The sequence below is a fragment of the Anser anser genome, assembly GCF_964211835.1.
Source record: "Anser anser genome assembly, chromosome: 3".
NCBI lineage: Eukaryota > Metazoa > Chordata > Aves > Anseriformes > Anatidae > Anser > Anser anser.
The window spans coordinates 66,331,607-66,354,486 of record NC_139722.1 but is presented as its reverse complement, the minus strand read 5'-3'; positions in this window follow the sequence as shown (position 1 = coordinate 66,354,486).

The window sequence follows — 22,880 nt, the reverse complement described above, 5'->3', positions numbered from 1 at the left end:
CTTAGGTAGCACTGTACGGTGACAGAAGAGACTTTACGTTGGTACATCTCTGTCAGATCCTATCACCTATAGTGCTCTCAGAAAGGCTGCATGGGTTGTGTATACGATCCTAATAGTTCCTGTGCTGTGGAGAAGGGATATTTTGTGAGGTAGGATTTTTGTGCCCTGAGAGGGCAAGTCAGGCTCTGGTTCAGCTCAACGCTCAGCAGAAAAGTGCTTCTGAAAAGGTGGCATCTCAGTGAGCACAGATGGAAGTGAAGGTCCTCAAAAATCCTGTAAAAATTGACACAGAAAGACCAGATCTCTGAACCAGCCATTTGGCTGAAGCTATAGATTACACAGGAAAAAATATATTAAGTAGGAAACATGGAAGAAAAAAATATAGCAGCCATTGCTGTGGGAATGTGATGCTTCATATACACCCTGTCCCTCATGATCTTTCAGGTTGTGTTTCTTCTTCTAATTGGAAAGAAATGAAAGTCTTCTTGTGAATACAGGACAGTAATACTAAAGGGTTTTTATTTTTTATTTTTTTGTAAGTGAGAGACTTTTAAGGCATGTTTGCCCAGTAACTGTAGTCGATCTAATCTTGGTGCTCAGTCAGTAGAGCCAGTCATCTGGGGTAAGTGTGCTGTGTACATCCACTGTTGGTGACTAAGTCCTAGGACTCAGGAAGCTGGATCACTGAGTGTGTGATCTCAGGCAAGTTGTTTATTGTCAACGTGTTTACTGTACCAGATGCTCTACAGACTGGTTGGGTTCATTCTGGGAACTAACATTGTGTTACAAAACAAAGACACAGTTCCCAGGAAGAAAAGCAATTTAGCTTAATCCTCTCTTTCCTCATAACATAAAATGTGGCTTCTCGCTTTCCTCCTGTCCCCTCAGCGAAGAGTTGAGTTTAGTTAAAATCACTTAGTGCAGTGAAAATCACTACCAGCAACTTATAATTTGGGAATTCTGGGGTTCAGGTTTATCATGTTCTGCATTCCCCCAGGTGCTCCAGGAGTAGTATATGCTGTACTGTGATGTGGTTTAAGTATACACCAAATTATAGAGTCATCACAGATCAACTATTTTTTACTTAGGCACATACCATATTTATTTTGCATGCGGATATGTACATGCACACCTTTACCTCCAGACATTTAAATAACTCTGTGTGTAGACAAACACATTTTGACATTAGTAGTCACAGTAGGTTACAGCAACAAAGTGAGGAAAATTGTTGCCCTACCTGAATTACAGTCAGGCATTAAACTGTCTTCATTCCAGGAGGTTTTATTCTTGTGCTGTCCCATCAGGAGAAGACACGTGAAAATGTTGCACTTCAATCTATGTTTATTTTATTAATGTGAAGTGGCATTATATTTCTAAAGTAGCAAGTATGTCCTATGGATCACTGCTGGAAGCAAGTCTGTGGTAACCTGGGTCACGATGTGTTAGATGCTATATAGAGATCTAATGGTATCTAAATATCGGGAGATAAATTTAACAGTCTAATGGTTTACAAATTCTAGTTCTCAGACCATCTGTAATTCTTGGACTTCATGTCAGTAGTCTATAAAAAATGAGCTGGTCTTGTTTGCTCTTGCTGCTGCACTGTACTTATATATATGAACACACACACACGTATTGTGAGCTTCTTTTGTTACTGCCTTGATAAGAAATATATGGCTGTCACTGCCCTAAAAAGATGGTATCGGTCAATTGCAGAAGGGATAGCAGCCATCTTCACAGTCTAGGAACAGAATTGGCAACCTCTGGCTCTGATGAACTTTTCCAGGTGGTGCTTTTCTGGTGTTTTTGACATTGCCATCTGCCAAGTTACCTGATTTTACACTTAGCTAAAACCTATACCTGCCCTTCCCGTATCTGTGGGGACAGATGCAGTTCAGGTTCAGAAGATACTAGTGCAAATCTGCAGCTCTGCTGGCTTCATTATAGATCTATCTTCCAGATTGCTGAGAGTTGCACAGGGGTTCAAATGTGCCAAGATGTTGAAATGCTAAATTACGTCTCTTCCCCCCAGCTGCTTCTCCAAGGCATAAGAGGAGTGATTTTCTGAGGCATATTACCACCACCCTCCAGATCTTGAAACAGTTCTTGCAAGGTCCTTGTTGCTTATGTCACATAGGAAAAAAGGTGGATCCTACGCTCTCATCATAGGATAGATGGCTGTTGTACTCTGGGGGGAAATTATACGAAAGTGACTTCAGGCTCCAGTGCCCCAACCAGAGACAGCTGTACACTGTCACTTTGTGAGAAGAATGCTGGTGTGCTTTAAACTGCTGCTGCCCAGGCTTAGCTGATAATGTCTTCAGAAATCTAGTGCAGTAGAAAAGAGCTGGCAGTGTGCAAGGATCCAGGCTTCCTCATCCAAGAGGAATGCAGTGCAGATGCTATGCGGTGCCACTGGAGGTTTAATCTCCAGCGTGGAGACCTTGCAATGACACTAGCCTTGGAGCCTTTTAGCATTGCCAGGGTAGTTCAAAGCACTGACTGTGCAAGCCAGAATCCAGGCCAGTCCTTTTTTAAATAATACACAGGGCTGTAAATGAAGAGGGAATATTCTAGCTTTCCTTATTTGGGCCATGGCCGGAATACATCTTGTTGTTGGCATAGATCAACTGTATTCACTAAGGTCTGGCAAACTTGACTGTTGAGGGACCTGAGAAGCAGTGATGAAATGGTATTGTCCTAGTGCTAGGACTGTCCTTAACAGATGTGAAATAGGAAAAGGAAGAAAGGCAAACCTCCTTACAACTTTTTTCTAGGCAGTCTAGATCTAACTATTTCCAATGCGGAGAGTAAGTTTTCAGGTACCGATATCTGTGGCTCCTTCCACAACTTCATGGTTATCCAGAGTTGAATGTGTGCCTGTGCTGTAGCTATCCTTGTTATTAGCCTTCTGGACCCTTTCTATTACCTTCTAGGAGGGTGCAGACCAGTAGGTTTTGTGATCCACATTCCTGCATGGTACACAGATCCGTATCCTCAAAATAGTCTTATTTCTGCACATCACTTTCTGTCCTTTCAAGCCACGTTTCAAGATTATTCAGATATCTTAATGTTTGCTAAAATTACTACACCTTTCAGGGAAGACTATCAATCTGTATGTCTATTTCCAGTCCATCATTAAATGTATTGAAACCCAAATGCTGGTTTTCCAGGCTGTAACTTTCAGTTGTAGCGTTGGTCTTTAGCAGAGAGGAGTGGGTTTTTTCTTAGTTTTTGTTGGTATGTTTGTTTGATTGTTCTGCCTTTCTTTAAGGGACTCTATTGTGAAAAGAAAGTGAATTGCAAAGAGAGGATGGGCCGTGCCTTCAGTCCGCCAATGGCAGTGATACGTGCCTATGACAGACATTGGGGAATGAGGACCAGCTGTAGCTACTTGGCTTACAGCAATGCTCCAAATGCCCAAATGACCAAGAAAAGATGTTGACAGCTCAGTAAATTTTATTTCATTCTGAAGCATTGGCTCTACACAAATTAACTTACTAAATTTTTTTCTCCACTAGCAAAAAGACAAGGAAACAGCAAACAACTTTTCGAAGTTAAGCTCAATTCAGCAAACTGCAGGGGGAAAAAAATAGTTTTATTTATCTTTTTCTCCGAGTACTAGTGTAAAAGTAATAATTGTTAGGTAGAAAAGTTTTGATGGAGAGGGCAGTTTTCTTCCCCTAATCATCAGCTAGTGGATCAAATTTGCTCAAAATAAACTGAATTTAAATATGTATTTCTTCTGAATTAATTCCCTGTCAGCAGGTTGGGTGGCATCTGCAGTGTCCTAATAAATCATTTAGTCCAACTCAATCAGGTTTTGCACGAAAATGTTCCCGGAACTGGTTAATTTCTTTATTTGCTTATTAAAGTAATCAGGATACTTTTAATCAGTTGAGATGTCTCTGCACGATTAATAAAATACTAAATCAGAACAAGTTTCAGAAGTAACCTGAATTACAAATGCAGAATAGAGCAGCAGCAATTATCAGGTCATTGATCTGTTTAGACCAGTGACGTTTGTTTGCAGTGACCAGAGGGAAAATGCACGATATCCTGCCATGAGCAGCCAGGAAATAATCTCTCCTAGGAAATGTAGGCCTGAGATGTGAAACCTGATCCTTTTCAGCCATTCCATAACATCCAGGATAACGATGTTTGTAACAAACAAAAAACCTTCAAGTAGTTCTATGGTTTCCTAGAAATGTCTGATGCTTTTGATTCCTAAGAATCAAAAATATTATAAGATTGTGGCATCTGTGATGCACGTGGTAGGGAATTTCCCTAATTACTGAACACGTGTCATTTCCCCCGAATATTTTTTTCCTCATTTTTGACGTCCATATTAAAACTGGTTTTTGTGTCCTTCGTGCCCCCCACCCTCCCCCCACCCCCTTGTTTTCTGAGGAAAAGTAAATAGGTGCCTTGCTTGCCCAAGGTTCCAGGTGATTTGCTTACCTGCAGAGATGGATGTGGAGGCAGTGCTTGAGAAGAGCAGTGCTTGCAGAACACACACACATTTCTCAGCTCTTACCCCTTCTCAAGCACAGGACCCACTGGGCTGTCTCCAGAAACAGCTCTCTTTAGGATTGGCATTAAGTCACTTCAAAAAATAAGGGTTCAGCTGTCAATCTCCTTTGCTGAGATTTGCCCCAAGCAAACTCCCCCTGAATTCCTAGGCTTCTGAGGTGGACCTGGGGTATGAAAAGCTTTGTGCAGCTGCCCAGCAGTACAAGTAACTGTGGAGCTTTAACCTTCAAAGTGCGCATTTAAATGTACACTCCTTCAGCAGAGGCTGAGAAAAGATAAATTATGCTCTCTATAGAGGATCTTTCACCGTAACATGGACAGGTGGTTTCTTACATGGCATTTTCACAGTGCCTGCACAGGAAGCTGCAGTGTTAACTAGGCCCTACAAACACTGCAGATGTACCTCCATGACTGGTTCCCAGCAGTGCGATCATTTCATCAGTCCTGGCAAAAGCAACAGAAAAGAACAAGCTGGGAGACCAGGTAAACCTCCCCAGCAAGGCCTGGCCATGGGGGGCTGTTTGCACCATCACCTCCTGTGCCTTACCTGTTCTGTAATGAAGCTGACTTCGATTTCATAGAGATAGGTCAACCATTAGTCAAGGATCGACTTACTGCCTGTGAAGTTAAAAAGCACTTTCATAATTTCTAGGAAATTTGGAAAGTTTCCCATTAAGGAACCGTATTTTAGATTTATTTCTTTTATATTTCTTGTTATCAATATGGATATTTGTGTAAAAGCAGGGTGTGCTTTTTTTTTTTTTTACTCTTCAGGAGCTTGCTTCTGTTTGGGCCTATTTCATGTTCTCCACCTGGAGGCAGAGTTTGCCAGTGCTGTTGTTGAGACTGGTTTCTTGCGCAGCAGTTGTCATCATCCCTGTTCCAGCTGGAGTCAGCTCCTGCACCATCATCACACCCATGCACAAATGGGCCAGAACTTTTGCTGCATGCAGGTCAGCTACATATAGCTACTATGTAATGAACAAATGCTTAGTTTTTTTTGAAAAAAAAAGAAAAAAAAGAAAAAAAAAAGTTTTTAAAAGAATGCATAAGGGTCAATAATTTTACATTTACATGACGACTGGCCTTTGCAATCTCTGAGGCAATTAGGCAATAGATACAACTTTTGCCTGGTCCCACATTTTCATATTGTGTTGGCATATGCTACATGGAGTCAGCAATAGAGTTGCTGAGCAGTCATTGTATGTCAAACAACATTTGGTTTGGCTGTTTCTGTGCTGTTGGGTTCTGTGTTGGGTGAAACTAGGGGTTACTGGGTAAAAGATACCAGAAATGGTTATATCTTAGAATTAAAGCATCTTTTCCAGACTCCTCCTGAAGAAGCTCACGTAAGTGTCTGTATTACCTTCCAATAAGTGTGGTAAGACATTCATAGGAGAGAGTGGTGACTGTTTCAACCTGAATGCTTTACCATGCTGTATCTTCAGTTTCTTGGTATTCCGCACTTCTGTAAAATCAGCTGTGTCTTCTCCTGATGATGGTAAGCCTCTTTGGGTCTATGACTTCTGCACCTGCTAGATCCCAGAATCGATTAGTTTTTGTGCTTGCTGAGATCTACTCATCCCTACTTCAAACTGCTGACAGCAACACTAAGCACGCTTGCTTACTGACACTAGAAAGTGACTGGGGACCATCATTCACACAATTTGTGGGTAACACTGATTCACCCTGTGACTTCTGGCCCCGTGGTATTTGTGCAGCTGTGGCACAAACCAATATCTGTCACCCAAGCCCTGTGCTTCAGCTGCTGATGTGTTATTTGCTCTTAGGATACGTTTCTGTAAACCCACAGGGGTTTCAGCTCAGGCCGCTGTAATCGAGAGAGCATTAATTATGCCAGTGCTTTTCCTTTTCTCTCCCCATGTGCATTCTTTTACTGCAATGAGGCATTCTGATCAGAAGGGCAGGACAGGTTGACAGCCAAGACTGGTCACAGCAGGCTCTGGGAGATCTGCTCCTGTTTTCCTCCTAGGCCAGCAAGAGGCTGGGGCAAGAAGGGTTTGGCTGCAAATGGTTGTTTGTATCATTCATTGCTCAAAGCAGTTCTGAGAAGGCAAAAATAGATTACCTGAATGTCCAGATTATCATACCACTTATGCATGAGACTGGCCATTATCTAGCATTTTTAACAGAAAGGAGCTGTCTGCTATCTGCTGCACAGATATTCAGCTGGAGTAACTCTGCCACTCGTCTAGTGAACAAAGTAGTTCTGTCTGAACAAGTAACTTTCTTAGTGACTAAAAGCAGAAGAGTCTCACTCTCAGCAGAAGTTGTTTTAGGTCACATCCCACACTAATGGCACTGTACTGTACCCTGACTGCCCAACTTTCTGAGGTAATTTGAGGCTTGATCAAGTATCTCTGCAGAAGGTATTCCCTAAGCAAATCACCCCCAAAATAACTGTGCTCTGAAATGACTTTACTTTTACCAAGACTGAATCATGACCTTTTCCTTATCACTTTGCCATGCTCAGTAAGGCGTGCTTGCGGAGTCATTACTTTTTTTTGGCAATTGTTCCAAATCTCCTTTAGGTTCTTATAAAAGACAGTAAGGAAAGCCACACTTGCTCATCTTACAGGAAAAATCTTCTGGATTTCATCTTATCTAGGTGACAAACTGTAAACACTAGACAGGACACTAAAAATCCTAGAAAGGATTTTATCATGCTATATATTCTGCACTCTTAAGGTACAGCTTGTATATGTTGTGTCTCTTCCCTTCAGGGTGTATTTACAAGAGAGAACATTAGATTAACAAAGCAGGATCATTATTATCTCCTTTTTTTTTTTTTTAACCTTTGAGCCTATAGTTTGTTTTCCTTCTGCCAAACTTTTTGCTGTCCTCTCCTGTTTCAGCCTGACCATGTGCAGTTACTGCCTTCCCAAACGTTAAACTCAGTTGAGTAACTACTGCTTCAGTGCCAACCTGAGCCCTAACAGATTGCAAACCCACTGTGAAGCAGAATGTCTTTCTGCATGGGGCTTTCATATTCCAGATTGCAGATTTTTTCACATAATGATTCCTGTATTTGATATGAGCATATGAATTTATGGGGCAGTGTGTATAGTAGGATTTGTCAAGTAAAATTCATGGGATTTAATGCATAGAGCCAATTACTGTGGACACACTATTAATTAAATCCTTTCACTGCAGTATAGGCTCTGTGAGGAACAGCTTGCCCCAAACCCTACTTCTGAAATAGACAGTGAGTTATCTCTCCATGTGACATATTAGTCATTGCAAAATCTTTTAATCAGGCTTTTAATCAGCATGCCTTGGCTTTTCTTCACCAAAATGTGCCATCTGAAATGTTACCTAAGACCAAATTATCCTTTCTGGAGGAAAAAATAATAATAAAAATAAATAAATAAATAAAAACTGAGGTAAACTGAGGGGAAAACAGTCTCTGTCAACAGACTGCAGCACGTTCTCTGGCTGGGACAGGAGCTGAGGTGCAGTCACCTCCCTGACAGGGACGTAGCCCTGGGAGTTTCTAAGGCCTTGTGGAGGACTCTCTGCTTCTCTGTAGGAGCTACCCACATTTCAATTCCCAGATCTGTGGTTGCCTTGGGACATTCAGTTGTTGCGGTGTGGTTATTATTTTATGGGTGGCAGCTGCTCAAATTCCTCTGCAGAGTTCCTGTGAAGCATCTGACTTCGAGGCAGTGTTGGAGAAGGGAACTGAGGTAGGCCTTCCAAGGCCAATATGCTACTTATTGGACTGACTTTCCTTTTCTGACCTCTGCTTGATCTCCTCTGGAGACGAAGGAAGTTAAGTCTTCTCTTCCTGGCCCATCTCAGCTGCACTTGCTCCTCAGAGCAAGCCCCTCGCCTTGTGGGTAGAAGCATGTAATTGAACCTGCCCATGGATGGTGCCATGCACGGATAGGATGTGTGGGGTGCACGTGTCAGACTTCTTCCTGATTCCCACCCTTGCTGGGTGCTTCATTGCTGTGAGAGCGATAAGAATTATGAAGCAGTCAGCCAGCCAGCGCCCTGGCAAGTGTTCAAGCACCGCTTAGTGTGGCTGTGTTGGCCAGAACTACCTAGTTCCCTGTTCCACCTTCATCCAGGCTGAATAGATGTTGAAAGACACCCCTCAGTTACAGAACATTTTGGTTCCCTCACTGTCGCTTTGAAATATTTTCCCATCTCTTCTATCTGTTAATATTGGCAAGTGGCTATGTTGGCAGGTTCTTGTGTTGCCAGCTTTCATGCTTTTGTCAAAAAGCTATTGAGTTGCTCTGCTAAGCTTCAGCTTCTGAAGCCAAAGGATAAATTACAACCTCTAGCCTTGTTTTTTTTACAGCTAAGGAGGAAATGTCACCGTATCAGAATTTAAAAATCTAGAAACTAGAAAGGAAAAGAACTGTTTGTTCATTGTTGTTAATAGTGATTAAAAAACATGTTGTTATACTGCCGGTCATATTATGTGTGGGGGCATGGGCTCCACAAAGCTACCTGTTAAACTGGTTTAGTTCTCTTGGAAGACTTCTTGCCAATGGTCACAGAATATACATTTTATCATGACATTTTGCTAGGAGGAAATCTTCACAACACAGTGACCCAAATCATGATTTTATTTTGGTTCGGCCATTCAGGCAGAACTTCTCCTTGTCTCTCATGCTGTAGGTTTGTCAGTGTGCTCATGGGTACGTACAAGGTCCCTAATTTTTATCAGCGCTGTTTTGGGTATTTTCTGAGGCAGAGAACTTCCCTTGCTCCAGTTGTCTCTTATGTCCGTGGCAAAGGCTGGCTAGTTGGTCCTACCTGCAGCCCTTTCTGTGACCCTCTCCTTCCCAGGGGGAACGGACAAACAGCTGCCCCCTCCAATTTTCAGTGTCACGCTGAAGCTTCGTGTCTATTTTATGCCAACTACAGGGAGCTGTGCTGCTGGAGCCCAGGAAAATCACTTTCAGAGGTTAAAGATTAGTAGTGGTGTATCACTGGTCACAGTCTGAGTCTGCCCCTTGCACTTTGCTCCGTTCCTGCTGTGGCAGGCTGCCCTGCGGAGAGAACTGCTCCTGTTCTCCACAACACTCCCGGGTTGGTTTCCTGAGGAGAGCTGTCTTGCCGAGTCAAATCCAGCTTTTTTTAGTCCTTTTTTTCAGTGAGGGAACTAAAGTCAGAGAGGTTAAATGACTAAGTAATGCCAAATCACGAGTCAATACCAGAAGTCAAGCTGAAAAGCAGGAGCTCTTGGCTTCTGTTGCTGTTTTCTCTCCTGCTTGAAGAGATGGGAAGTTGCGAGACAAGCACCTCTCAGAGGTAGTGTGCTGAGGACTGAATAAATACTTGCTTGTGTGCGAGTGAACACAACCTCATCTGTCTGTGACTGGTGCTCAGAGAACAAGTTTTATGTACATTCCTGCGATTCCTGCACAGAGCCAGATCCTCTCCTGCTCTGCAGCTGCTTGATACTGCATGGAGGAGTGTGGTCCCAAAGCTGACACTGCTGGGCAAAGAGGGCCACCTGGGGCTTGTGGTGCTCTGACAGCTTTGCTAGGCACCACTGGAGGGCTTGTACCTGGGAAAAAAGACAGAGGACTTGTTTGCACCCCAGATGACAGTAGGGGAGCAAGCTGTGATGCTCCTCCAAGCTCTGTAAGTGGTGTGAGGACTGGGCAACTCACGAGGATGACGTTAGAAGACAAGGAGAAGAAAATATATTGCAGTATTAATTCAACAGGTGAAAATAGCTCCTCTGAAAGTGCTGCATGCTTTTGGTTAGTATTATTAATATTATGAATCCAGAAGGTCTGATGCCAGATTTCAGTCCAGATTGGAGCATTTACAGCCGAGATCAATCCTCTCAATGAGGGAGTTGCTCATGGAAAGAGCAATAGACCTCAAAGTGTGGTGAATGGCAATGTTGGAAATCACTTTCTTGCAGTGTTACTTTATGTGCAGATAAAATGCAAAAACATGATTGCTTTACATATTTAACATAGGACTAATTTAAGTCAGAATAAGTTGTCAGAGGATAGTATGATTCTTGATCTAAATAAAGCTGGGTTGTTTGTATTCTTGGTTCTGGCTGTATGAGGTGACTAAAAGGTTATTTGTTTATTCCCCTGCCTTTTTCTTCCAAGAAATAGGAAGACTTTTGACTGTTTCCTGGTTTTGTTTAGAAGAAGCATCCAGTCCTGTCACTGAGCTACCAGTCACGGAGGGTGTCGTGCTATATTTATGCCTTACGCAATATTCATGTAAAAAAGTCTCAGTCTGAGCAGACCCGATGTCAGTAAAAGATGACCCTGGAACAAATGGAGAAGTCCCAGAAAGCTGATCTTTCCCAAAAGTGAGTAATGTCAGGCAAATGGAAAATGCTGGTCTTAAACAACTCAAATCCAGCTGAGTGAATCTGATTAAAAACATCAATTTCTGGACATCTAAACTAAATAGAATATGAAACATTTTGATTAAGCAAAAAACAGAGGAAACTGTTACTGCCTTCATTATGTTTTTAAATTTATCAGTATCAATTATCTGATGTCTTCAGTATCTGTTTAAATGGACTGCAGTATTCAGAAAAAATGTGCTAGAACTTCTATTCAAAACTACTTTTGCTTGAATCCAAGCTGGAAATTCCTATCCCTCTTGACTGTCCATCTCAAGATCAAATACAGCTGTTTTTCCCGCAATTCTATTTCTCCTGTCCAGCTGGCCTTCTGTACTGCTTTTGTTTTTTTCCAATCTTGTATAGGTCCATCTGTAGTGTTTTGACTATACATTGCACTCTACATAATCACAGGAGTGGCTCTCCAAATCTTTTTATGTGCATAGTAAAGAATAAAGACCGAGGATATCTGAGGACACAGCTGGGAGAGAAAAAGGCAAAAGAGGGAAAACAAGTAATTTCAAACACAAAATATGATTACCAGTATATCTTAATTCAACTAAACTCATGTCATTGTGTATATACAATTTTGGAAAGAGCTGAAAATGCTTCTTGTATATAGGGTACCATTCTTCTTTGGACTTAGGGTACCCTTACTCCAGTATCTTGAGTATTTGTGTGCCCTCTGTCAGTCTGTACCTGCTACTCAGTGTTATACTGTTAAACAAAAAACATGCTTGGTTCTTCAGCTGAACTCTAATTCTAATTCTTAAGGTGTATTCTCCACTTATTTAACATATCAATAATTGTAATCATCTGCTTCTGAAAATGAATGTAGCATTTACAGCCAAACTATTGGATATGGGGAGTGACACCAGTTGTGGCACGGATTATTTCAGAAAAGATTGACACTTCTTTCACAAATAACACAAAGTGCAATATTGATAGCACATTTTCAGGAAGCAGAGCTGCATAAACTACTCTGCCCTGCTAAAATTTGGGCAGGTGGCCTGACAGGGGATTCTGTGAAGCATGCAAGAGGCTGATGCTCCTTCTAGTCATGATGCATTCTGACAAGAAAGATAAAAATTTTGATTTAGGAACCAGTTTTCAGGAAATTCAGTCTCTGGTGAGCAGCTTGGGATACAGAGCAGAAGAGTACAGCAAATCAAAGCAGTATGAAATGTTATATGCTAATACCTATGTGTGGGTTTTAATAATTTATGTTAAAAGCATTAGTGAGAGAGCAGAGAGGATTTGCTCCTGGATCCATCATGAAGTGGTTTCACAACTCTCCTAAAGAAAGAATAGGAGCTACCTCAGTACAGTAGCCCTGACTTCTGTCCAATACTTTTTTGGGGAAAATGGTGAGGTGGTCCGTCACACAAAGTGCAAGGGAATGTCCTCAGCTGTTTCAGAGGATGTGGGGGGGAAAGTTGCCTCTGACCAAATCTATCTAAATTCATCTGTACTTACTGTCTCTATAGTAAGCGTTACCATTTCTGTAACAACGTAGAGATAACAGTTCAGTCCTAATCCCTCTGGCGTATTCACCCTAAGGCAGACAAGGAGATTAACCTAAATCTAGCATGATATGATTCAAAAAATAACCACATCTCTCCTTTATTTATATATTTACTTCCACAAGTAAGAAGTACAGTTCTGATGAGTGGAGAAGGTAGGAAAAGGAAATTCTTTTTATAAAAAATAGAGGTCTGTTAATTGCAGGATGCCATCCATCTTCTCAGGATGTGTCTGACACTGAATTTCCTTTACCGACTTGTGGAAAGAAATACCTTATCAAACATCCTGAATTTTGCTCCTGCTTGGTCTAATCATGTAATTTGCTAGCAAGGGTGATTCTGTGATAGATAATTAAATATGCAAAGGTTGTGAAACTCCTTGAAGATCTTTTTCAAAATTAGTTTGTAATTATACATAAAAAGAGTTTGAAACAGATGCGTACAGATACATCAGTAAAGGATGATTAAAGGTATGTAAATCATTATGGTGAGATTCAAGATTTGTTAGAGATTGAGTTGTGTTGGTTCATATTCTCACCGCCTCTGCTAGATGCAACCTTGCTAGCTGCAGCATGATTTTAGAAGAAAAAAAAAGCCCAAGTATCTATGTTAAATATATTCCTTCTGATGGAAATCTAATTATAATCTAAATTATATAAATTCCTATTGTGTATAATAATTTCTGCTCCCTGCAAAGTATTTGGCCAGCATCATAACAGATGTCAAAGGATGGCTTTTCTAAGATTTTTATGCACAGAGTGCAAAATTCTTTTGAAACATTTTTGTTTGTTTGTTTCGTTGGTTACTGCTTACATAAAAGTTGAACCCTTTTGAAAATCTAAGTTTGGATATATTTGAAAAGTTTATGCCAGGCTGGAAAAAAATATCAAATATTCCATATAGATAATCTGTATGGAGTCATCTCTGCTTTTACTCATGTTAATTGGATCATCTTCAGCACGAGTTTACAAGGACCTTACTGCAAGAATAGGGGACAGCTGACACTGTTCTGTAGGTGAAGATCAGCACTGGAAACCCAAGGGACACCAGACCTGCACGTTTGCAGTACTCCAGTATGCGTTGCCTCTCAGAGATAGGATCTTTCACTATGTTTTTCAAGCTCCTTCTGGCTTTCTTATCACGTTGTCCTCACTTGTGGCTAGAGTTAATAGACTGTTTTGTCTGATAGTGGTGGAGGAAAGATTTGGCAGAGCAGTGTGATTCACTCCATGAAGAAATTCGTCCAGCGAGTCATTAAATCACTCTCACACACACGCCCCTAGAACAAAGCATGTGATGCCCCCAGAGCCAAATATCTAGGGAGGATATGTAAATAACAAGTAGTGGAGAATCAGTTAAAGGACTGCTGGCCCATGAGAGGTAAACAACCGAGAAAAGGAAGTTGCCTACAATTCAGAGCAAAGCATGTGATGAAATAGCAGCAGGCTCATGACTTAGGAATCCCTGAGTGGCTAATCCAGCCTTTCCAGGCCGCAGTGGTGAATCACCAAATGTTTGTCTGGGCGTGAGCCTTCAGGTGACTGGAGGATGTTGGCTGGAGTAGAAGTGACCTCAACAAAGAGCTAGCTGGCACAGATCTGGGGTGTTCCTAAACCAGAAATGCAGTGGGTCAAAGGAGTACGGACAGAGCAACACCCTGCACACAGCCAGGCCTTAATTGCGGCTGTAAGGTTAGAATTAAAGAAACGTTTGTCAAGCCTTAAGAATGCAGCTCTATTACATGTCTGAGACTAGACAGGTGCTGTTAGCATCCACCTCAGCAAATGATAATTATATGTGCTGCCTGCAATAAGAAAGTAATTTAAACTGGGATGAAGCAAAGTTTTAAAGTGCAGCAGTGACTGGGTATGAACCATGAGGGGATTTTCACTTCTTTGCCATTCTTAAGTACTAATGGTGAGACATTCAGTTGTTTTGTGGGTTGTGGTTGTTGTTTTTGTTTGTTTTTGGTGGGTTTTTTTTTTGAAAGCTTATGATCAAATTCAACTTTATTGTAGTACCATCTCAAAATTCATGTAATTGCATTAAGGATAGATTCGGCTGCCTTTGATGACAGAATGCTGTATCCTTCTTAAAGCTATAATACACGAACAAAATTTTGAGAAAGTTTGACATGCTCCAGAGTCTTTAAAATGAATATATATTTTTTTTTATTTAAATAGCTTCAAAAATAGACTGATAAGAAGCAAATAAACAGCTAGCAGCTAACACAGCAATCTATAACCTACACAAACTACATGAAGCTCAGAAGAATATTCTGAGCTCCAGGAGAATAGGCATCCCTACGGAAAGCAGGGAGAGGACTTGCTCCTTAACGGGTTCTTGTGCCCTTCCAAACCTTGTTGCTGACAGAAGTTCCTGTTGTCCGGGCAGAGCTGCTGCTCATGTGGCACGCCAGCACTCTCGCCAGAGAGGTCTAAGTGAGAAGGACAATGAGGGGAAACTGTGTTAATACATGACAACTCACTGCTCTCACTCACTCTTACAGGAACTGTAGTAAGTCAGAAAACACAGGATTTATTCCTATATATCTCCTAAAGAGCCGTGTAGGAGAGGAAGGTCCACAGACAGCAGAAGTCTAGATCTGCAGCCCTCTGCAAAACTGGTTGTTCTAAAGGGCAATCGATTTAAATTTTATAAAAGGATGTCTCTGGCTGTTGACAGGCAATGACTGCCTGCTTGCTGTACCGAGACGTGCTCCCCACAACTAAGAGAGGTGGATCTATCCATTCAGCAGCAGCTCTGACTTGTGCTTCACATCGGGTTTGATCCAACGCTTGTCTACGGTCGGTAGGGTGTGTGTCAGGAACATGAAAATTATTTTCACTGATGAAATATTCAAATTAACTAATACTTTATTAAAAGACTTTCATAAGGGGGAGGGTATTTTCTTCTTGTGCCCAAGAAAATATGTCATTTGCAGGCATTAACCTTTTCCTGTTTGTAAAATTAGACAGTGCAGTGTAACCCCTATATGCGAATCAAGCTTCACTGAGAGGAAATCTATATGAGATTTCCCAGTGTCAGAGAAAATCTGTGCAAGGCCTTTTTGGCTATGGAAAGGTCCACATAGTGTTTAAGCTTTAGAAATCAACGTGAAGAGTGCAGACTTGAGCTGAGTGTGGTTTAAAAGTGTCTGAGCAGCGTCAGTGCCAGTACACCAGTGAATGGAGTTAATTCAAGGATTCCTTTCCTCACCAGGCCCTAACAAACATAGCCTCTATAAACAAACACTTAATGTTTCAGCTCTATTTATGCTATTATGAAAAGCTGGAAAATGAAACATTAAAAAAAAAAGCACAAAGAAACATTTTACAATTTCCTGAAATTTGAGAAAATGTAAGAAGCTTTATTTTGTCTTGAACTGCTGTTTAAGTGCAAAAAAAGTAATTTTTTGTAATCAGAAATTCTCTCTGCTTTAGTAAATCCCAATATACACATTCCAGCAGCTCAGGCAAAGCCAAAAGTGTTTGAAACTTGGCAGAAGGTTTTCCTAATGAACAATTAGCATTTATCTCACAAATAATATTGCTTTGTTTCAGACTTACATAGGGCAAAAACAAGTCTGAGTTTTAAAAGCCTCCTCAAGAAATCATTGCTGTAAACTTGAAAACATCCTTTGCACTTGAGAACAGGGAAAACAGTGTGGGGTGTGCTGGCGGTGCCCCCCTTTAATTCTCCCTCTCTCAGATGACCCTAGACAAAATGATGCTGCCTCCTACCCCAGCACCTGCCCTAGCATTTTTCAGAGTTAAGAGAGGAGCAGATTTAGTCTGGGTCCATAATCTCTTGTGGGGACAAGTTATCTGCCAAAAGCCAGAAAGAGATGACTGGAAGAGTGAAGCTGGTACAGGGCACTTTGCAAAGTTGCTGCAATGTCATGGCTGAGACACTCTCAGTCTTTTAGCACTTTGAATTTAAATATCACCGTCACTCTCGCGAAATTTTTCTTCCACTTAATAATTACGCCATCCCTGAGAAAATGAGGCCCCATATAAGCTTTTTGTTTGGGAAGTGTATCAATCCAATAGTATCATAAAATATTACATGTGCATTAGTTTATGTTTCCATCACAGACCTGGTTAGTGATTTTCCTAGGTTAGAACCAAGAACCTTGATTCAGAGGTAGACTCATTCCGCCTACATTGACGCTCATCAAATCCAGGTAGATATCTGGCTTCACTGCCTCAGGTCCGCTGGCATCTGTTGTGAAAGGTCTTGCTCTGGCTGCTGGATAGCAAAAAATGTTTTTTGGGATCAGCCCCTCCAACCAGTAAAACCCTTAATGTCACAGGGAAGACTTTGCTGACTGAATTGTGATTTCCTACAGGGGTGTCTGCAATTTTGGGTGATGCTTATCCACAGGTCCCTTTTTTTTTTTTTTAACTCTTTCATTCATTTGCTACTTCTTGCAACTAGATCATACCCCAGGAACTGATTTGATATTTTAATATTGTTGAACTTTTGCCTGTTTGATCAGCAGAAGTTCTGAAATCAGGAGGCTACTGATGGCCATCCCACATAGGTTCCATATAACACTATGTACCAGGCATTTGGGCTGGGCAGTATCAGCCTTACTCATGCTAATGAGCAATTAAAACACTGACTGAGATGCCTACGACATGAACATGTGATCCCTGACCTTAGCAAAGCTTGTGAAATCTCTTCTGCACCTGGATTAACTAGCAGGAAACTATTATTTAACTCCCTTGCTGAGCACAGTAAGTTAAAACATCTTAGCAGCTTGAGAAGAAAGGTACTGTGGAGGGGCAGTGGACTGCCAGGATAAAGTTATTAGGTTCCTCATCTTGTGTTGTGGTGTTCTGTAGCCCCAGGAATGCTCTCTCTAAAGCCCAGAACAGGAGGCTTCCTCTCAGATGTGAGAAATTCTGAATCAAGGTCCAATCACTTATTTCTTTCTTACCTAGTCTCCTGTGGAGCTTTCTCCTCAGATCAAGCACAATTCCCACATTATTAAAGCTCACTAATTATTTTTCTTTGGAATATATTACTAAAAAGCTTGTCTGGAAACCATTCAGAATACATCCATTTCCCACAAAAATTAACCATTTGCCTGATACAGGTTTTGTTTGTCAGTTTCCCTTTGGAAATTAAAACAAACAAACAAACAAAACCCAACCAACCAAAAAACCACCACCACAACAAAAATTCTGTGTCCAGTTTGGGAAAACAGGTCAGATGTGGGTTAACGTACCCTTAACACCCCCAAACAAACTAATTGTCAATGCTATTTGAAACAGGTTTAACATATCTCGGAGATTAGGATCAGTCTTTGTCTCTACCCTAGCTAGCTTGCTTTTAAATGTCACCTCCTTTTCTCATCTAGACGCACACGCTCTTTGTCTGCTGGGACCACTCTGCTGTAAACCCATCCTGACAGCTACCTTGCTTCCCAGTCTCTCCCAGAGGACCAAGACTCTTCCAAGTGGTTTCCTCAGACTGAAAAGACTATAATTAGCTGCTTCCCCTTTTTTCCTCTATTTAAAACTGGCATTATACATTCTTCCTATCTATAGCAATCTCATCTCCCATCCTGTCCTGCTTAGGAATATATGTGAAAGGAAACACTATGCTGTGGGAGTAAAAGTGCATTGCTTAATGAAGACAAAAATAGCAAATTTTATATTAAAGAATCAGTATTTTCTTCCTTTCCCATTAGGCTGTAACTTACCCTTCTGTTACCCAAGATGCACATTACCCTCTTGTTTCTGAAACATTACTTTCTCCACATTTTTCTAGACATTAATCCCTTGTTCGCTTTTGTAAGTTGAATATAAGTTCTCCTTTATTGCTGTAGTATATTGCTGTCCCCTACAGCTAAGTAATTACGTATCAAGTTTTCCTCTCTGTTCCTATCAGTGAAATGTCTTTTGAAAATGTAAATCCAGAAGCAATACTCCCACATTCAAAGATTTCAGCTAAGACTGTGTTTTAAAAGAGCTCTGGGGGCAATTTTGGGGGCTTATAATGGATTTGAAGCTGAGAAGTCTCCAAATTCTTATAAGCAGAGAAATTCTCTTACAAGAGTCCATGTCAATGTCAGAGATATCAATGTTTGTTTAGGAGAAATAATGTCAGTATTTAGTTTTAAGCTTCCCCAAAAAGAAAATACATTTGCTAAAAACTAACTCTATAAATTTATGAAGCTTATCTTAGTTAAAACAAATTACACATCAGCTTTTCAGATTTTCCCTGCTCAAACATGCAAGTACCAAAGCGCTCAACCCACCAAAAAATGACTGAAAAGCTATTTTAAGTTATTTCACTTGTCAGTTTATCCAAGTCAGGCTTTGTAATCAAAATGTGACAATTATCAGCATTCTTTTGTGATTCAATACAAATGTATTCCTTTGTGATTTATTATAAATTTATTCCTTTGTAATTACTACAAAGGAGGAAATATTTACATAATAGTTTTCTAGCTTTTTGCATAGGCTTTGGCAAGTACACTGTGTTTGAAAATAAATGTGCAGCAGTTCAAATAACAATTCTGAATTACCATGAAAGCATAGCTGTTACTACGTGGTTTTTTGGTGTTTTTTTTTTTTTTAATCTGTCTAGCTTGGGATATTTTGTAGGACATGTGTTCACTCTGCTAATGAAAGCAAAAGCCCAAGTAGAATACTGCAGTTTGAGATTTCAAAATAGGAAGGGGGTGAAATAAGAAAAAGTCAGTGAAATTCCAGACCTTAGAATAGACCAGAGAGAACATCTTCCAAAACGTCTATGATCTAGATACTTGCAAAAGCATCTTTGAATAATTGAAGACAAGAGGATGGGAATTTTCTTCAGAAGAAAATGTTTCCTCTTTAATAAGTCATAAGATGCTGAAATTTTTCATGAGAGAATCTATGCTGAGTTCATTTCATAGAAAGCAGATTTAAAAGAAATAAAACTGTCAATCAGTCAAAAAATCCAATGTTTTCATTTAAAAACAACAGGTTTCCATTGTCATAATCCTAAAACCAGGAACTATATAATTGCAGTCACATCTGAGTGATTTGGGCCTCATGTCCTATGTTCAGAAGTGACTCCAGGTCACTACTCCAGTGCAGGCACCCAAACTATGTGAATCCCTTCTGAATTTGGGACCTACGCAGTGACAGTCCTGTGCTAGTTTTACTCTTGAGAAACCCTAAATATTGTTGTTCATTTCCACTCTTCCATCCTGTTCGTTATACCTGATGGTCATCAAATCTGAAGTCTTTCATTTGCTGAATACATTTCCATCCAGTCCAAAAGGATTCTGAATGTTTATATACGCTGATTTCCAAGTTAATTTCCCTATCGGAACCATAGAATAAACACCCATTTCAGTTTTCTCTTTCAAACTACACAGAAGATTACATGCCAGACAATTCTCACTCATTTCCTATCTACTGTGCTGCAGGAAATCTGGTTCCATCTTTTCCGCTGAGACTTTTGCCCTGACAGAGTCTTCAGTTAAACAAGAACTGGCCCAAATACACAGAGATACAGAAGATGAATTTAAGCCACTTACAAGACAATGGGATGCCTGAGGAATATCATGGTGAACAAACAATGACTGTTTTAACCTTAGATAACTCTGGGAAGGCTTTGTCTGCCTACTGGCTACATTCATAATATTCCAGGCAGCAGGCTAAAAAGGTGGGAGAACGGAGAAGGGCAATTGAGCCCGTCAAGGACTTGGAGAAAAAACTGTCTTATGAAGACAGTGAAAAGGTGAGGAATGTTTTCCTCAGCAAATGAGATCATGGATAAGTGGTGAGCTGATGGAAGGATGTCCATCAGGGAATGCATGTGGAAAAAGAGAAGCTCCCAATATCATAATCCCAAAAATAAAGTGGATATCTGATGAAATTCAGATATCAAAGAACAAAGGTGATAAAAGGTGGCAAAGAAAACCACCTTCCTGGTGAAAGAAAGGAAGTGTTGCAAAACAAACAATGTGGCTTCCCAAATAAAATTAATGGAGGGATTTAATTAATTAATGGAGGGATTTAAGGAATAACTCTTTAACAGGAGATCATCTAGAATGTGAGCATTTTCGTACAGTCTTTTGCCAAACTCAGGGACTATTTGAGGTCTTTATTTTACTCATTATCTAAACCCAAGCTTATTCCTGAATTTTGACAGTCAGGCTCTCTGGTATTGTAGCCTATATATACTAGCAAGCTATGTGTATTCTCTGTATACCCTAGCAAATCAAGTGCTTCTGGGAATGTCCCCAGCCACTGGGGCCAACTGGCATGGCATAGCTCTCATCCGTGCTTGTACATACCCTTAGCCTTCGCAGCAGAGTGGTCTCTGTAATGTTATGATTTTCAAACTCTATTCACAAGTAGTTTAGGAGAGCATTTATTAGCTAAGGCCAAAATTGACCCAGGAAACAAGCTAATTGTTTACCAGTATAAGTGTCTGCATTTAACCTGCTAGTATGGACAGTCACAGAAGACCAGAGAACCTCTCTGACCTGCAATGATAAAAGGAGCACTGCAGAGTTTTGGTTCTGTTTAATCACTATTGGCACAGACGTATCCTGCAGTGAGTGATGCTCAGAGCGAGAGCAGGGGTCCAGATCCACAGATTTTGTGACTGTGTGGCATCAGAAAAGAGAATTAGTGAGTGTTGCAGGGAGCACTTCTGGTGAAGTTATGGGAACCCCCACGAGCTGTTCTGCCATAAGAACTGCAAAGTAAAATTATTTTCTTCTTTTTTGTCTGATGAGACACCTATTTGATTTAAACAGGAATACATATGACATCATTTTTAGTGGAGAAAACTTTCTATGCGAGAGACATATTAAGAGCAGCCAAATTGTGGTACAGGAACGCAAAGCTGACATCAACAAGCAGAAAAGGCAATGCACTTTCAACTTTTATTTTTAAATGACCTTCAGCCCTTCGTACAGCCAGGGCACTTCCCCATGTACTTCTGCCATAGACCGCTGATAATAAGCCTTAGAGAGCAAATTGCAGCAGCAGCATCCCTGCCAGGGCCCAGCCCTGTGCTGATTCAGGTTGTCACTGTGCCAGCAGAAATTTTCATCACATAGCCATTAATCTACTGATGCTTTAAAACACAACTGCATCTTCCCTCCTCACTTGAGTGGCTTACTGAAAGCCAGCAGCAGAATCTGCTGGTTTAGCTTTCCCACAGGACAGGACCATACAAATTACTTCGATGCTGTGAAACCTGGACTCTGCTAAGCGTGTAGGAAAAAGAAATGCCCGTTAGGTTACTCTGAAACGTCTGTTGGCATTCATGTTCCAGAAGCCAATGAGTAAGGAAAACAAATATGCAGGGTTGGTTATTTTGGAAACAAAAACTGTTGGTTCATGGGGGTACCTGAAGGAGGCATGCTGTCAGAAAAATGTAGTTGGAAACAGCCTGAAGTGTTCCTTCTCACATCCTTCAGTTAAAGGTAACAGATGTCAAGAGCTCTTTTCAGACAAAACACCCATAAAAAGGACTTTACTTCTTACAGGAAAAGAAACGAGAAAACTATCCCAGCATACCATAGCCAAGGCTGTAGCACAGCCAGAGGCTTCTGACCAAGCACAGCGAGCCAGCAGCGACTGCTGCAGGGTAGGCCGCTGCAGCCCCAGCTGCAGCCATGTTTCCTGGCAGCCAGCTGGTGCAAGGGGAACAGCAGCATCTATGTGGGCTGGAGGCACTGCTGCTGGTTCAGACCAGCACCTTCCAACTGCTAAATTAAAGAAGCAGGCCTCTTTGTGTGAAGGAAACACGTCTGCCTGTCGCATACACAGGGACTGATCTGTCTGTGTAAGGGAACAGCTCTGGAGCCCAGAGGAACAACTTTTCAGCCCAAGTTCCTCTCTGCCTGTTCTTCATCCTCTTCCAGATCACACGACTGAGAGTCTGGAGAGTTCAAGCGTACAAATCATCTGGCCTGGAGGAGAAGCCTGCAGTTATAGCTGCTTTTGTACAAGGAGGCTTCTGAGCAGCTGTAGCCTGAGGGAAAAACAACAAATGGTTGCTGCCAGCTGGGTCAGAGCCGCAGCTCAGCAGGGCCTGGCTGGGGCCTGCCCAGGAGAGGCAGTGGGAGAAGTGGCCTGAAGGATGCGGCCACAGGTGGGTTTCTGTGTGGGGCACAAAACAGCTCAGCAGGTTAGAAACCCTGTTGAGACCAGCGAGGGAAGGCCCTGATTTTTGTCTGTGCTGCAGCTGCATCACTGACTCGGGGCAGCCTGCAGTACCATGCCAAGGCCTTGACTTGCATGCACAGTAATGATCTCAATTGCAACCAACCCAGCTGCTGAAGTAATATAACAAGGAAAACTTCTCTTGCTATCTGGGAATGAAATAACCAAATACATTCGTTCAGCCTGAAGTACCCAAAATGCCTTGATAAAAATGCAGACAAAGAAGTGTAGCGATGTGATTCATTTAGTGGACGGGGCATGGCCAGGTAGAGA